This window comes from Solea senegalensis, linkage group LG20, assembly GCF_019176455.1.
Source record: "Solea senegalensis isolate Sse05_10M linkage group LG20, IFAPA_SoseM_1, whole genome shotgun sequence".
NCBI lineage: Eukaryota > Metazoa > Chordata > Actinopteri > Pleuronectiformes > Soleidae > Solea > Solea senegalensis.
Window position 1 is genome coordinate 7177727 of NC_058039.1, and position 15357 is coordinate 7193083.

Consider the following 15357-nt stretch of genomic DNA (forward strand, 5'->3'; position numbering starts at 1 on the left):
TTCACACCTTCCACAAAGAACACAGGTACACATCTCTGGGGAGTAACCCAACCCTTGAAGAATCTGCTGCTCCTTCGGGAGGAGCTCTTTATTATTCCTCAAGCTCGCCATGGCCCTACACACACACACACACACACACACACAAACAGCTATAGTACATTTTCTCATTATGCTCTGAATGGTGCAAGTCAATAGGAGACTGGCTGCTGCGGAACGGACTTCTCCCACCTGAAATGCCTGCTGTGGAGTTTTCTATATGTGGAGCTTTTCATCACTTGAGTGCATGCGTGATAAGGCGTGTACCTGTAAGCACACGCAGAGTGGAACAAGAGGGTGTAGATTTGTTGCAAGTACACGCCTGCGAGAATGCAAATGTGTATATGCTTGCAGATATGTGAGCTCGCCAGACACCGAGCAAACCCTGTAATTAAATCACTGATCCGGAACACTGTGATTTAACTCTGAAACATGTTGTTAACTTATCGTTTCCTCCGGAGCTTTGACCTGACACAGTGTGATGCTACAGGAAGCTCGACTGTGCCACACGGAGCGCACACGGTCTCCGTGATAAACCCGTGTGAAATCAAACTCCTGTTTCCATTCAAATATCAAAGTCTATTCAGCTCAAGACGCTGTCTCTTCATTTCTATGCATCCAGGCCATGAATGTAACGCAAGCCTCCTGGCACACAGTGCAGCCTACCTCTCTGCCTCTTTGTTTAGCTTCACATGTGACAAGGGCACAATAGAGCGCAGGACAATAGGCCACTTATTGAGTGACTGGCAGGGAGTGGGATACATCCCTGATCATCTGTCACTCTGCAGCCTCGTGCACCTGGAGGCTCATGGTCAGGGTCAGGTTGCACTCTCCTGTGACGAGGAGGCAAAGACACTCGCTGCCATGTTGGAAATCTGGGAAAGGTAACAGAGGTCAACATTATAAAAAGAGCCACTAAGTTTTAACATGTTTCTCTGACATAACCTTAGTCTGGAGATACTTTATCAGCATTAGTTTATTAGTCGAGGTCGCGGTTTATTATATTATATTTATTTATTTTGATTGATACTGTAATAACAGGTCATATCAAAGAATATCAGCTTAAGCTCATAGGGCTTTTGTGAGAGTGGATTTTATAATATTCTCACAAACAACTAAAAGTTGCAGTTGCCAATCATACCCCAGGACATTCGAAGCATGTTAATATTCCATGAGTGCCTTAATGCTTGTATGTGTGTGTCCAGTGTGTGTGTGTGTGTGTGTGTGTGGTGTGGCCGACATTTTCCATGGTCAGCTGATTGTCAGTCACTGCCTTTGGCTGAGCTGCTTCTATCTAAGATTCCAACTGTCTACTTCAAATGCCTGCCAGGAGCTTCTGCTTTGACTGAGAAATGTAAACATGGTATGGCATGCTGAGCATGTGATATCACATAGGACATAGGAGCTCATGGTGTAAACAATAGCCCCCAGTGTTTGGGAAAAAGTGGAGACATCATCCTCAGATACATCTTGATTGTTGCACAAAACTGAATGACCTATTTAAAATCATACTCCTACAATATTTAGCACATTTTTGGTGTGATTCATATTGTATAAACGTAAGATAAATGAACTATGTTGTATGCAGCCATTTAGGGTTAGGGGTGATCAAAAAACACTTTTAATTGAGAATTGATGCTATATGGATTAAGGGATGCATAAACATTTAAAAAAATAAATAAAAATGATTAAAAATGTCCTTTACCTGGTCAGAGGACAAGGGGGCCAGGAGCTTGAGCGCCACCTGGGTTTCACATGCACAACTGCACAGCCATGGAAACAGGCTTGTGTCAGTGTTAAGACTAGAAAAGGTCAACACACTCTCTCTCATACACACACACACACACACACACACACACACTGGTTTCCATGACTTCAGATGACATTGCATTGACTCACATTAATTTCCTGGAGACTGACTCTAAACGTAACCATAATTACTACTGACCTTCCTGACCTTCACTTTAAAATGTAGTCATTTACGTTATGGGAGACTTGATTTATGTCCCCATATGGAAGACAAGTCCCCATAATATGACTATGTTTACAGATTTAGGTCTCTACAACATAAGGGATACCAGGTACACACACTCACACACATACATATTTGCACATTGCTATTCTTCTTGGTACACCACATTGACTTTCATTCATTTTAACAGCCTTAAACAAAACATTATCCCCTCCCTCCTTTTATTCATATAAAATTTCATAATGAAATGAATATGCAACAATTTAAATCTTAGAACTAAACTTAACCAGTTCCTCAGAAATGAAGTTTTCGGTCTCCATGAGGACAAGCTGGTTCTGACAAGGTCAATGTTAATGCCAGAAAAGCTGGTCCTAAAGAGTTCACGCACACACACACACACACACTTTATTTATAATACTCAAATGTAGTGTGTATTCTCACGCCCTAGTAGCTCCTGTCAGTGAACTTCAGTCTTGTGTTTTCTCTGCTCTAAGCCCTCTTACATTTTTGCATGAGTAACTTACACACTGCTCTCTCTCTCTCCCTCCCTCCCCTCTCTCTCTCTCTCTCTCTCTCTCGCTCTCGCGCGCGCTCTCTCTCTGGAGGTGGGGGCAGGCAGGCAGAGAGCTCTTAGCTGTGCGCCGCAGACATCACCAGGAGGGGAGTCGCTTTCCACCGTCAGCGCCGGATCAGAACAGGGAAGCCTTGGCAACAAGGAGAGACAAACTCATCAGCCCGTTACACCCAACAGTAAGTCACATTCAGCGTTTCTCGTTCCTCCAGCCCGCCGTGGCTCTCATTGTGCCACTCTCTCCCCCTTTTTTGGACCTGTGTTGAGAAAATGGCTGGAAGAAACTGGGCAGGGTGGCGCTGACACTCCGGTGTACTTCAAAGCCTTGTAAAATGTTTGCTTCGCCTTCTGACCTAATTTTAAAGTGACCAAACAGTAGAGGGGCGTGCGGGGCTCGCGTGTGTGCTCATGTCATGTCACAGCGCGAATGCAAAGTAGTGTTTAAGTGCGACGAAAGGCAGCGGAGCTCCGGCTGGATTCAGACCGAGCGAGGAGCGCGTCCGCCGGGCGAACTGGCGACGGGCGAGCGCTGCACTTCCACTAACTGCGCCACTCGCCCTCGGCTCAAACACTCGTTCTTTGCAGACAGTTTTTTTAGCCGTAAAACACTGACAAACACCGCTAAATGTCACCTCCCCGAACATTTAGGGAATTTTTGTGAACTATTTTCGTGCTGACAAGGACTGTCAAAGGCTGTCGTTGCATTTTTATCTACGTTTTACCATCGCGGAAGTGTTGTCTCTACACGACCGGAGACGAACTACATAGTGTACACACACACACACGCGCGCGCGCCCACAGACACGCGCGCATGTTTGTAAAAAGCTACTCGTATGTTTGTTTGCATGTGTCGACAGGTCATTCAGTACATGTGTTTTTCTTTTTGTGTGTTGTACATTATCAGCCGGTCGTAAAGGACATAAAGGTTGTGATTGCTTGGACTACCCGTGATGTCATTCATCCTGGCTTGGACCATTATATAACGGGACTGTAGGGAAGCCTGTGATAGCAGACTATTTTTACTCTGTTTACACCTCACAGTTGCACTCAGGCTAGGCTATGTGACTCCCAAGTGGTAGTCTATGCTTTCACTCAAATTATGAAATGAATAGGACTTCCAAATGAGAGCGAGCGGATGCTAATGTTAAATGTTGTTAAAGCTGCACTGTTTATTTAAAATGGGTTATCATAAGGTTAATATTAACGACTAAACTTAAAACAATCAAAATAGGACAATTCAAATTGCAGCCTTTGCAGTTAGCACTAGCTCAACAGCTTTATTGATAAATGTCCAATATTGTCTTTACCTCTTTTTAGCAAGAAAGCTGTTACTTTAGGGATTTGTGCCAATGCGTTCACCGGCTTAGCTACAACCAGAAATAAAAAAAAAAGCAAACAAACAGGATACTCCTTGTCCTTGTTGTGCACTGGTGGAGGTGGACACCTCTTTAAAGCATGTTGCCTTAGTATAATGTAGCATTTATGTCTTATTTTGGATAATGGATCGTTTAAAATTGTTCTTTTTCTGATATCCAGTCTAATGATAATGCACAACATACATATAGCGAACAAGTCGTGACGTCACGTATAAGAATCTGTAATCACGATCATGTTTTGGCTGGCACCATGTTGACATTTTGCAACCGGAAGTTTCGAGGGGTCCATTCGTAGGTGCCTTGTTTGGCCTCTAGTTTCCTTTCAAATGGGAGCAACATGTACAAAACTGTACAGAAAGTTCTATTGGAATAGACCTGAAACTACAGATTAAGATTCCTATCTCATCAAAAAAATATTGACTAACATTATACATCAAGTGGGAAGTAATCTCATTCAAACAGAGTTCTATTTGCAACCATTTCCTATTACAAATGTCCTTTTTTGGTGCTGCATGGCTGTGCAGATATTTACATTGCTTGTTGATTGTCATTCTAGTAACTTGTCCTCTGGCCTGTTGACTTCCCTGAGGCAGTATATGTATAGTCATATAATCCCTACCATCAAAACCACATGTTGTAGTAAAAAGAACATGTGGAACTGGGAATAGTTGGTTTGCAAGTAAGTCGTGGTGTTTAACAGCAGTTGGTTTCAACTCAGACTTTATTGATGGAGCACGTAGGGAAACAAACGACGTTGACCAAAGTGCCGCACAGACCCACATTAATAAAAGAAGCAAACCTAAAACAATACAGTGCATAGTAGTACAATGCAATAAACAATAACAATATTACGCTGCTACCATTGGGATCAAACAATCCACACACAACATTTACATTATGTTCTCAGCCCAGTATTTACATATTGCTTTTAGAATCAACGGCTTTATTAAAAAAAACAATTCCAAAACTGTTTCTTTTTAAATAAACACCAATCACTGATGGACACGTAAAGCTACAATTTGCTGCTGCTTTGTGGTTCACGCACGACTGACGTCTTGTGTTTGGAAACATTTAGTGTTTTTAATTGAGTACCTTTAAGCACTTTTTATACTTCCAAAAAAAAAAACCTCGATTCGCAGGGAAGATAAAGCCTGAGGCGGTGATAAACGGATAAACTGAATTAGTTTTTATTCTGTAAAGTCTAATTTCTGTGATAATTAACTTGGCAGCTTACATATGTGACTACAACGTGGTTGACTTTTTTTTTTTTGTCAGTGTCTGTTATTCAGTCTGGCTCTGGTTTGTTCATTTCAGGTCATGTGCACGTTTTTTTCACTTTTAAGAAGCGGGTCCAAAATGTAGCAATATCATGCAAGGGTTGTCCACTATTGATCTACACAACAGAATTTCATCCGCAGTGTCATTGCTCATTTTGAAGTATTGGCAAAAAGTCAGATGTGAGCTTATGTGATGGTATAAATCTGTCTGACATTGATTGTTCATACACCTTTAGGCATACTTATGTGGTTAATTATATGTATGAGGCAGGAAAAATGTGTATATGCCATAAAGCATTCATGTTTAGTGGCTCTGTAGATGCAGCAGCACATACAAATCCTGCAAATGACTTTATCTGCACGTGTCTTTTTTCCCCCTTGCGACGCTACGAGGGCGTAGTGAGCCGTAATGTAGAATTATTGGTGTGAGGTTCTGAAATAATGTGTACTGAGCTGCGTAAATCAATAAACAACAGTAGCAGGTTGTAGGGTGGGTCCTTGTAGTCTTTTTAAAATTAAAAGAGTGACATGTTTATATCCTCAGGTGTGAGTAATAATGTGGGCTGAGAGTTTCTAAAATCAATGAGTTTATTTAGATCTTAGGAAGATGACTGATGACACTACTCCTGAGGTGTCAGGGAGATGACTGATGAGGATTTTGTGCTAACCTGGGACGGGGAGGAGAAATCCTTTTTCTTCCCACATGAGGCTCAGTGGCTTTCATGTTAAGTAGTGTGATGAATATAGATATTGAGACCATGGTATTAGCAGAATTTTGTACTGCATTATTTCAGTTTTACTCTTGCTTTTGCAGCAAGAAGACCCGGGGTCGCATCCCGGTCAGAACAAGGGTCTTTTTGCATGGGTTTTCTCCGGGTTCTCTGCTTTCCTCCCACAGTCCAAAAACATGCAATATGGGAATTAAGTAAATAGGACACTCTAAATTGACCATAGGTTGATTGTGAGAGTGGATTGTTGTTTGTCTCTATGTGACCTTGTGATGGACTGCGAACTCTCTAGGGCAGGGGTGTCAAACATACGGCCCGGGGGCCAGAACCGGCCCGCCAGAGGGTCCAATCGGCCCACAGGATGAATTTGTTAAAATTTCACACTAATCTAAACGTCATGTCAAATGCTCCAGATACCCGTGACTAAATGTTTGTGCCTTTATAGATCCAGTGTGCTGTGTAAATAGTAAATTTAGGCATGATATTGTTGAAATTGCACTTATATTTCTCAAGACATTTCATGTTTTGTAAAATTATCCTTCAGTAAATGTAAAAACAAAGGAGAAAAAACAAAGGGGTTCTTGTTGTTCATGCTATTATTTTACTATTTTTACTGGTCCGGCCCGCTTGAGATCAAATTGTGCTGTATGTGGCCCGTGAACAAAAATGAGTTTGACACCCCTACTCTAGGGTGTACCTCGCCAATCGCCCTATGTCAGCTGCGATCGGCACAGCTCCCCCCGCCACCTTTTTTCTTGCATATTCATTCATTTCTCTTGTTTTGCAGAAGCAGTAATTTTGTAGAGGGAGTTGAGAATGACTGAGAATTAGCTCTTCAGCAGATGCCTTGTTGTCTCATGACATCCCATGTTAATCCTGGTGGGATGCCGTGGGAAAATCTTCAAGGTCATGATCTTGGCGGAATGAAAAGTGTTCCCTAATAGAGATCAATAAAAGACCATGCCGATAGATGGGTATTTCTTTTTTTTTTTGAGGCACGAAGAGTGGAGCTGGAACATGGGCCAAAGTAAAAAATGCTCTGTGGGCAGTTTTGGTGCAATGACAGCTATCACCTTGCAGATGTGAGCAAAGCTGAGTGGAAATAGTACATTCCTGAGTTTTTGGAGAGGAATTTAAGGGCTGTGATGGAACAAACGTTACACTCAGCGACTTCGGCAGCCGGTATTTCAGGATGGAGGCTGACAGCTCATGTCTGGCTGTCTTCAGACCGGTGAGTACTTGGCCAGAGGAGGGACGTTAATACAAAGTGTGCAGAGTGTAGATGGACAGGCGTTTACATGGTGGTTTAACAGAAGGCTTGACCATGTGATGAGTTTTTGGACATGTATAAAATTATGAAATCTAGTTACCTCAGTGAGGGAGTAATGAGACCATCGAGGGAACAGTAGAGGGATTAGTTGGAGTTCAAGGAGAACGTTTTTGAAGAGGTCCTTAAGAGTAGCAGGAGCAATATTCTGTTTTATTAATGCCAAGGCTGTTTCTTAATAAGGATGGGGAACTTAAAAGCTTTGTGACAGGGGAAGGTGAAACTATAGAGCTCTATTGTGTAATGCTGACATGAATCAGGTTTGCTGTTCTGCCCACCTACCATGTACACACACACACACTTGCACTGCACTTGCACCACACTACACTTTACCGCTGCCACCACAGTCTTTGATTTCAGCCGCCACTCACTTTCAAATGGTAATGAGAGGCAATTAGATGCCAATGTGTCCTAATCACAAGCCATTTAACTGAGCCCGGCTCATTTGTCAGAGCCATATGTGTGCACCGACCCGCACACTGAAACCCACATGAATACACACATCTGCTGCTTGGTCATGTTGAGTGTTTTCTTTGTCTTTGGACTTTGCTGCCTACATAAGGAAAAATGGTGTTTTTTCTGGTTCAGGTGTGTTTGGGAGAGACAGAGAGAGATTTTCAAGGTGTAATTGAGATGGAGATTTGAGGTTTGAAAGAATTTATGACGGAAACGGCTTTGTGCTTACATGCAGAGACAGAGCGAATGATTGTGGGAGGATCCAATCAATCACCTGATACAGATGTTACGTGGGTGTCTCTTGGTGTATTTATACAGAAGTTAGTTAGAGTAGCAGTATACTTAACCTTAACATTTGCCTAGAGAATAACTTTGACCAGTTACACACTGCAGTGTAGACTCTTGTCCGCTGTAACATCTTAGTTTGTTCTCGTGGCGTGAGCACAGATAAAAACAAATAAACCCTGCTCCACACTAAGGTCCATGGAAGTAATAATAACCCAATTAATATGTTTTTAATGCAAATGTATCCATTCTTGTTCTCAGAAGGTTGATAAATCCCGCTTAGTGGACTGAAATTGAACTTTATACCTTTTCTTTTTTACGTTTTTTTTGATCACACTACTTTTATGCATAATACTTAATGAGTTAATTGCAGTGCAAACACAAAATGCAGACTGGAGAAACAGCCCATGAGTGTTTTCTAATTAATATGAGTCGATTTTATCTGATAATGATTATAAAAAAAACAAAAAAACACCACCACCAACATCAATAATATCAAAACATGGCATCATATACAGTTTCAGCCATAGAAAGATTTGTCTACCCCATTCTACCACTAAAGTCCTGATTTATACAAAGCAGGAATGTTGCAAGGAGCCACAAGAAAATACAGTAATTTGTTATAAAAAAGTTGTGAACATGCACAGGCATTTTGCCATTACCTGCTCCCACTCTGTCTTTACAAATATCTGTACACTGAAAAACAACAAAGCAAAGCACACAAACAAATTGGGCATGATTTAGTAAGACTCAAGTGTTCAGCTAATTGATTCAATATATCTCCAGTCCCACTGCCCATTGTTTCCATTTTTTTCTTTTGCATACAACCCATTGGTTTGATATGGGATAATGAAATTAACACCATGACAGGTTAACCCTTGATCTACACTAGAAGCCACACAGAGAAGAAGAAGACACGTAGGTGGTATGGGCCTGAAGTGGGATAAAACAAAATTGTGTGTGAGGAAAAAGTGATGCGTGGGGGCAGATCAAGAGATTGAGCTGTCTGGTTGAACCATGCAGCGTGCTCAGACCTTTTCAGCTTTCCCTTTCATCCTCCTCTATTCACTAAGCACACACTCATTCACCCAAGAGAAAGGACACACACACACTGAATTATTTTTGTAAAGGGGGTCAATATATTTTTATTTTGTATGAAAGAACATTCCTTACGGTGAAACTGTGTCTGCTGCAAATTCAACGGCGATGACGGGCAGACTCTGGATCTACAGCTCATTTATTACGGTGATAGAGTTGAATTCCCACTCGTTGTCGTTATTTTAAAAAAATATAATTCACTTCATTTATCATGGTAATTGCAGTAATTAGATGAATGTGTAAAAATAAAACAAATGCATTTACAAATCCGGCGGTTTTACTGTCTGTGTCGTAAAGTGGCAAATGTAATCAGTGCTATTCTTCTGAATGACCGAGTGTATGAATGATGGGGGGAACGTTAGAGAGAGGGTTGGGTGATGAGTGGGTGGAGGTTAAAGCCATACACATTTGTGTTGCATGGCTGGGTCGATAAGTCCCTGCAAGGCTCAATAACTGTGTGAAAAAGGGAAGCTGGCTTTGGGACTTATGGCCGTTGTGTGTTGGCTTTGGCGCTATAATGACTTTCAGTAAAGCTGACATGATATATGTCTACATGCCAAGCAGGTTGCTATAAAAGTCTAAATTGAATGGAACAGTCCATATTGTCTAAGCGGTTGTAGAGAAACTCGAGCAGGCAGACAACAAGCGTTGAGGCTGGAGATTCTGCATCAGTTTGAATCAAATACGTTATTATTCTAAGTAAATCTCATGTAAATCATTATGCAATAGATAATTCGGCATGTTCCTCCTGCGATCTCGCTGCCTTGATTCATATTCAATCATACTCAAAATAAGGTCCGGCTGAGAGGAAAGGGTTCTTAAATTTTGGCCTTTTGAGGGCCACATTAAATGAGGGAGAACTGAAACCCTCTGATGTGGTCTGAGGTATTTTCTTGTTACTTCTACTTATGGTAAAGACAAACTCAGTGACGATCAGCTCTTACACCCAGAGGAGGGTCTTGATTGAGCCGTTTCATTTTCTGTAAATTAGGATCTGGGTTTTTTTTGTGCCTAAATAATAACTCTACTCATCTTCCCACAAATGTGTATATAATAGTATATGAAACAAACTACTATTGTGAAGTACACTAACTCTCACACTAACTGTGAGAATGAATGGTTGTACGAGGGTTGACCTCGTCTTTGAGATACAGTGGTAGACAATGAATGCATGGGCATCATTTGCTATTGAAGAAGTCCTGAATCTAGTGGGACGGTTCACTCCTCAGGAAGATGTTTGCTGACGATTGAAATCATTTTCCCATGGACCTCTATTGAAATAATGTTATTTTTGCACCGTTGGCTAACTGCTACTTCCTGTGCGTCATTTCTAAAACCAGAAGACTATGTTCATTTTTATGCAGTCTATGATTGGGTCGTGTACTTTCCTGCCGTTGTTGCTTCCCTACATGACTTGACTTGATTTCTCTTCTCTTCTCTTCTCTTCTCTTCTCTTCTCTTCTCTTCTCTTCTCTTCTCTTCTCTTCTCTTCTCTTCTGTCAGTAGAGGATTACAGAGGTAAGTTGACAAAGACTGGCAGTCAGACAGTTCCTACAGGCTCTTCTCCGCAGAGCTTAGGGCCTGGGACAGGGATAAGCTGACAACCCGGGACACAGTCAGTCATTCACATAGATAGTGATGAGGAAGATGAAAGAAGAACAGTTGGGAACTGCAGTGATCATGCTCTACATGCTCCACCTCAATGTCACAAACAAAAAACTCAACCACCTTCCTTTCAGCTTTCAGGGGACCCAAAGGAAGGTGGTTGAGTCTCATAACTGACTTACTTAAGCTGAAGCGGGAGGATATGCATTGAAAGAGAGGAATTCAATAACAGGAAAATGACCAGTGATAGAAACAATCCCTGGAATACCGAAACCCACCCTTCACCAGTGTTGTTCTTGGCACAAACATTCTTTCCATTACAACTGTTTACTTCCCGGGATGCTGATGTCAAGTCTCAGCACATGGCGGTGTGGGCGTATTATCTGTGTGATGCATCCCAAAATATCTTGTTTCATTGATGGTTTGTGGAATGGCATGTGCCATAAACCCGAGCATGTCCTTGGCCAGTTGCTGAAATCCACCAGTGTTTGAAAGCAAAGAGCTTGGGTCACCATGCGTTGGAGGACGCTCGTGGATGGGCACTGTGTAACAGGTTGGGACAAGCCTGTGCAGCTGAAGCACATACAGCATTTAAAGCCGTGTGTGTAAGGCTAAAACTATTCCCTGTCTGATATGAGCTGTGGTTTGGTTGGAACCTAGCAAGTTGCTGGATGTGTGGCTGTACTGCTGGCTGCGTCTGGCTGTCTGGTTTATAGCTAGTTTTGGCTTGGCCAATTCATCTTTTTTTACTGGATGACTGAGAGGCCGCCTGGCCACGGATCAGCTTCATCTGGCCGGACATTAGGTTAGATGCTTGGCTGCATTCTAGCGAGCTGACATGCTCTCTGAAAACACATCTGGCTGACTGGCTGGCTATTATTCCTGTCCCCTCCTTTAGCTATGTAGTAAACTCCTGACATTGGAACAGGGACGTTTGTTTATGACAGTTGGGGTGGTGCGCTGAAACACTCCAGTAGATATAAGCCAGGATGTTCCCTGCCTGCTCATGAGCCTCACAAGTCCTTTTATCAACCGTATCAGGACCACTTTTTTTTTCTTTTTCTTGTGCCGTCCTAATCTTTGATAACAGATTACATTCAAGTTTCTGCCGTGGCCTGTAGCCACTGATTGATTAGCACTGAACCGTCTCTTCAAAGTAACTGTATTGTATACATTGTTGGCTGAGGAGGGGCAATGTAATTGGACCTATAAATTATAGCAGCATGTTTTAAGATGGTGGTATCACTTGCAGTGGAGAGCAAAGAGCATAGTGAAAGACAAATATGGCCGCAAACACTGTACTTAGGTGGGATTTATATCTGTCCGTTTGTGCCTGATACTACACTTTTCTGCCACCGGTCCACAAACATGATACCTTATCACAGATTCTGTTGACTGCTTGTACAGATCTTACACCGAGGAATATGAAACGTAGCCGTATTCATTCAGTTCACATTCATAACTGCATGTTTCTGTGTTTATTTGTGTCTTTAATGAGGTGCTTGAGCTTGTGTGTGTGTGTGTAGATTAAGCGAGTATTTGTTGCTGGCGTGTTCAGAGAGTGAGCTTGGAGCTGTAGGTGAGGAGATATGACACTGATAAATGAGGTTAATGTGAGGTTTCACTGTGGCCAGGTTGGCCCTGCTTCTTTGACACTGATGTCAACTATCGGCTGATGCAGCTGCAAAATGGCTCAGTGTCACACCTGCACTGACCGTGTGTAGAGAAATACACACGTTATGGTCTACCTGTTTGGTAGGATAGAGGTTGTTTCCATCAACACTGTTAAAACTCGCGTTACTCTCACACTTATTTAAATGGCACACACCCACTGGAGGGGCTGACCCAGGGGAAAATACCTGTGGTTGGAGAATAAAGTTGACCTAATGGGAAATCCTCATCATACTAAAATAACAGTTGTACATGCCATAACCTGAATTACTCTTACAAGGAACTAACTTTAAAACTTCCCAGATGTCAGATCTGGAACCACAGTTAAGAATATCAAATGTTTAAGAAGTCATTATCAAAAAGCATATTTCATTTCAGGAGAAACTGGAGGAAATGTTTAATGATTGTTAAGTAGTTGTCAATGCAAACCTAATCAGGTGATGGTGTAAGATTAGCTAATAGTTTGAAGTGCTGTAGTTGAGGAATCTGCCAATAAAAGGACTAGATTTAGACTAGATTTTGTCGTCGATGCTGCCTGTATATTCTCTTTCTGGTTAAATGCCCCATAAATGTCACGGCATGGCAGCTGAGGTTTGAAAAACAACACGCGTTTTCATGCCACATTTACTGCGACGTGCTCTCGGTAATACTCCCTGAAAGTGTGAGTACAGTGTTTCCCACAGCACTTGTGAACAGTCTGCATCAGACGTCTGTCAAATGTGTCGTGCTGTTAACCAGTAAAACTCCCCACCTACGAGCAAACCTCTCACCACGAATCAGCCTCAGAATCCGTCAACAGAAAATGTCTTTGACTTTATAAAAAAAAAAATAAAAAAAAATGCTTTGCTTCTCGTTCCTTTGTCGGCCCATTGATTTTTCTTTCTTTCTTTCTTTTTTTTAACCTGAGTGCCCAGTCATCTTGGCGTAATGCTACATGACATGACATTAGCTTTGCTTGTGATTTGCCCCCCACACTACCTCCGGCACAGGACACACTACCCATCTGTAGACGACTGAGGAGGAGGCGGGGTTTGGGAGTACAAAGAGGTAGCATAAACCCTTTAGTAGGCACTTCATGGATGCCATTTACACTATAAAGCAAGAGGTCTTGTGTTTGTGTGTGTTGGCAGGGTGGGAGCATGTGGGTTACTGATGTAGTCCTTGTGAGTAAGAGTGTGGATATCTCAAGTGTCTTTGAGTGTCCAAAAAAGCGCTATATAAGTATGATGTATTATTATTATTATAAATTTCATGTTTGCAAATTTGAAGGAAATGCAGCCAGCAGTCAAGATAATGATGCTGCCTGGATTTATATTGATTTTATGGCTATAGTATTATCAAAAAAAAGATAACTTTCACTTTCCATATCTGGCAGTTATTCAACCCTTTAGGAATAAGCTGATGCGCTGGTGAATGGTCGTTCCGCGGACGTCCTGTGGGTAAAGTAAAGCTTTCCTGTATCCATCCATCCGTCTTCTACCGCTTTATCTCAGCTGACATAGGGCGAAAGGTGTGGGTCACATCCTGGACGGATCGCCGGTCCATAGTTTTTGAATTTTCTAACAATCACAAACGGTGGAGTTACGTTAATGAGAAGTACGCGCGCCAAATCCTGTTAGGGTTAACATCACTATATTAAAATGGCCCAAAGGCAGTCTTTTCATATAATGATACAGTAAAGTAGCTGCAGATACTGATAGAAGAGGCTGGAGTACCTCCAAAATATGGCTTAATTCCGAGAGGACAGCCTTTGCCCTTAATTAGACTTAAATGTGTTATAAACATGATGAAATACTCCCTCTGCTCTGCAAAATATAGGTCCATACAAAGTCTATCAAAATGTGTGTGTGTGTGTGTGTGCGCGCTTTCTTGTATCGCTTTCCATTTATCTGCTGACCTGCAACACGTTCCAGCTTTATCAACATGACCCACAGGCTATCTGTATTTCATAAAACCTTCTCTTGGAACTGATTATCTGTGGTGTTGCATTTTTTTTTTTCTCAAATGTATTGGCTTGTAGTGTCGAAACCGAGCGTTCGGTCAAAAACTGGACATGCGAGGTCAAAGATTCATGTTGTTTTCAAACTCCCAAATCACAACACTCTCAAGAAACTCAAGTCCCTTCTCCCACAAACACCCTATGATCTAATTCTCTGAAACCTTGCACAAGACTGCTAAGAAGTTGCTGGATATGCAGGTTTCTGTTTGAACTTTTTTTTTTTACTCTGTCCTAGGTGTGTTTGCCAAGCGCAGCACATGATTAGAGTCCACCAGTAGTAAGACAGCTCAGTTCTGGTCCAGCTTTGGAGAAGAGATTTGTAGGGTTTATAGTGTTGTTGTTGTTGTTAAAAACCTAATCTTTCAAAATGGAGTCACTCTTTCAAAATGTCTTGTAGAAGTAGTACGCTCGTGTTCTGTACTTTTCTGCGAGTGAGTCCCCGCCCTGTTTTACATCCAGATGTGGTTCAGCTCAGGTTGTGTAGTTTTTCTTTGATGGTGACCTTTGGCTGAGATTTGTAACTTGCACCAGTGCCAGTAAGTATAACTCTTATCATGACTAGGGGACAGAATACTGTTTTTTTTTTTTTTTCTTGTTTTTTTTGTGAGCCACTTTTTATCCGTGAGAAAGTAAACACAACATAACAGAAGTGATTTCAACCATGTCATCCAGACCAAGGTGCCGTGAGTCATGGAGGATTTCCATCTGGCCCTGGCTGAAATATGTCCGTGTCATGCCATGTCAGGACAGTGAGGAAATACAAGTCAATTTATTTGATCAAAAAACTGCAAAAATACAGAATACCACATGTTCACTTGGAACGGTTTCCCAATTCCTCCCAGATAAGTGATTTGTTTTACATGGCCACATCATGTTTACTGTTCAGAGTACTGCAAAAAGCAAAGTGACTTTTGAATTCTAAGAGAGCTCATTCTTTTTGCACATGTTTTCTGTGA

The 15357-nt window shown here is 41.8% G+C and overlaps 1 protein-coding gene across 2 annotated transcripts in view; it reads left to right on the forward strand.

Moving 5' to 3' along the window:
- The first annotated feature begins 2633 nt into the window (after window positions 1–2633).
- The window catches only part of atxn1a (ataxin 1a), an 80095-nt gene continuing 67371 nt past the window's right edge, over window positions 2634–15357 (forward strand). For both annotated transcript variants that reach the window (XM_044053263.1, XM_044053261.1), the window contains exon 1: window positions 2634–2758. The gene's annotated coding sequence lies outside the window, so the exon portion shown is untranslated. The remainder of the gene's footprint in view (window positions 2759–15357) is intronic.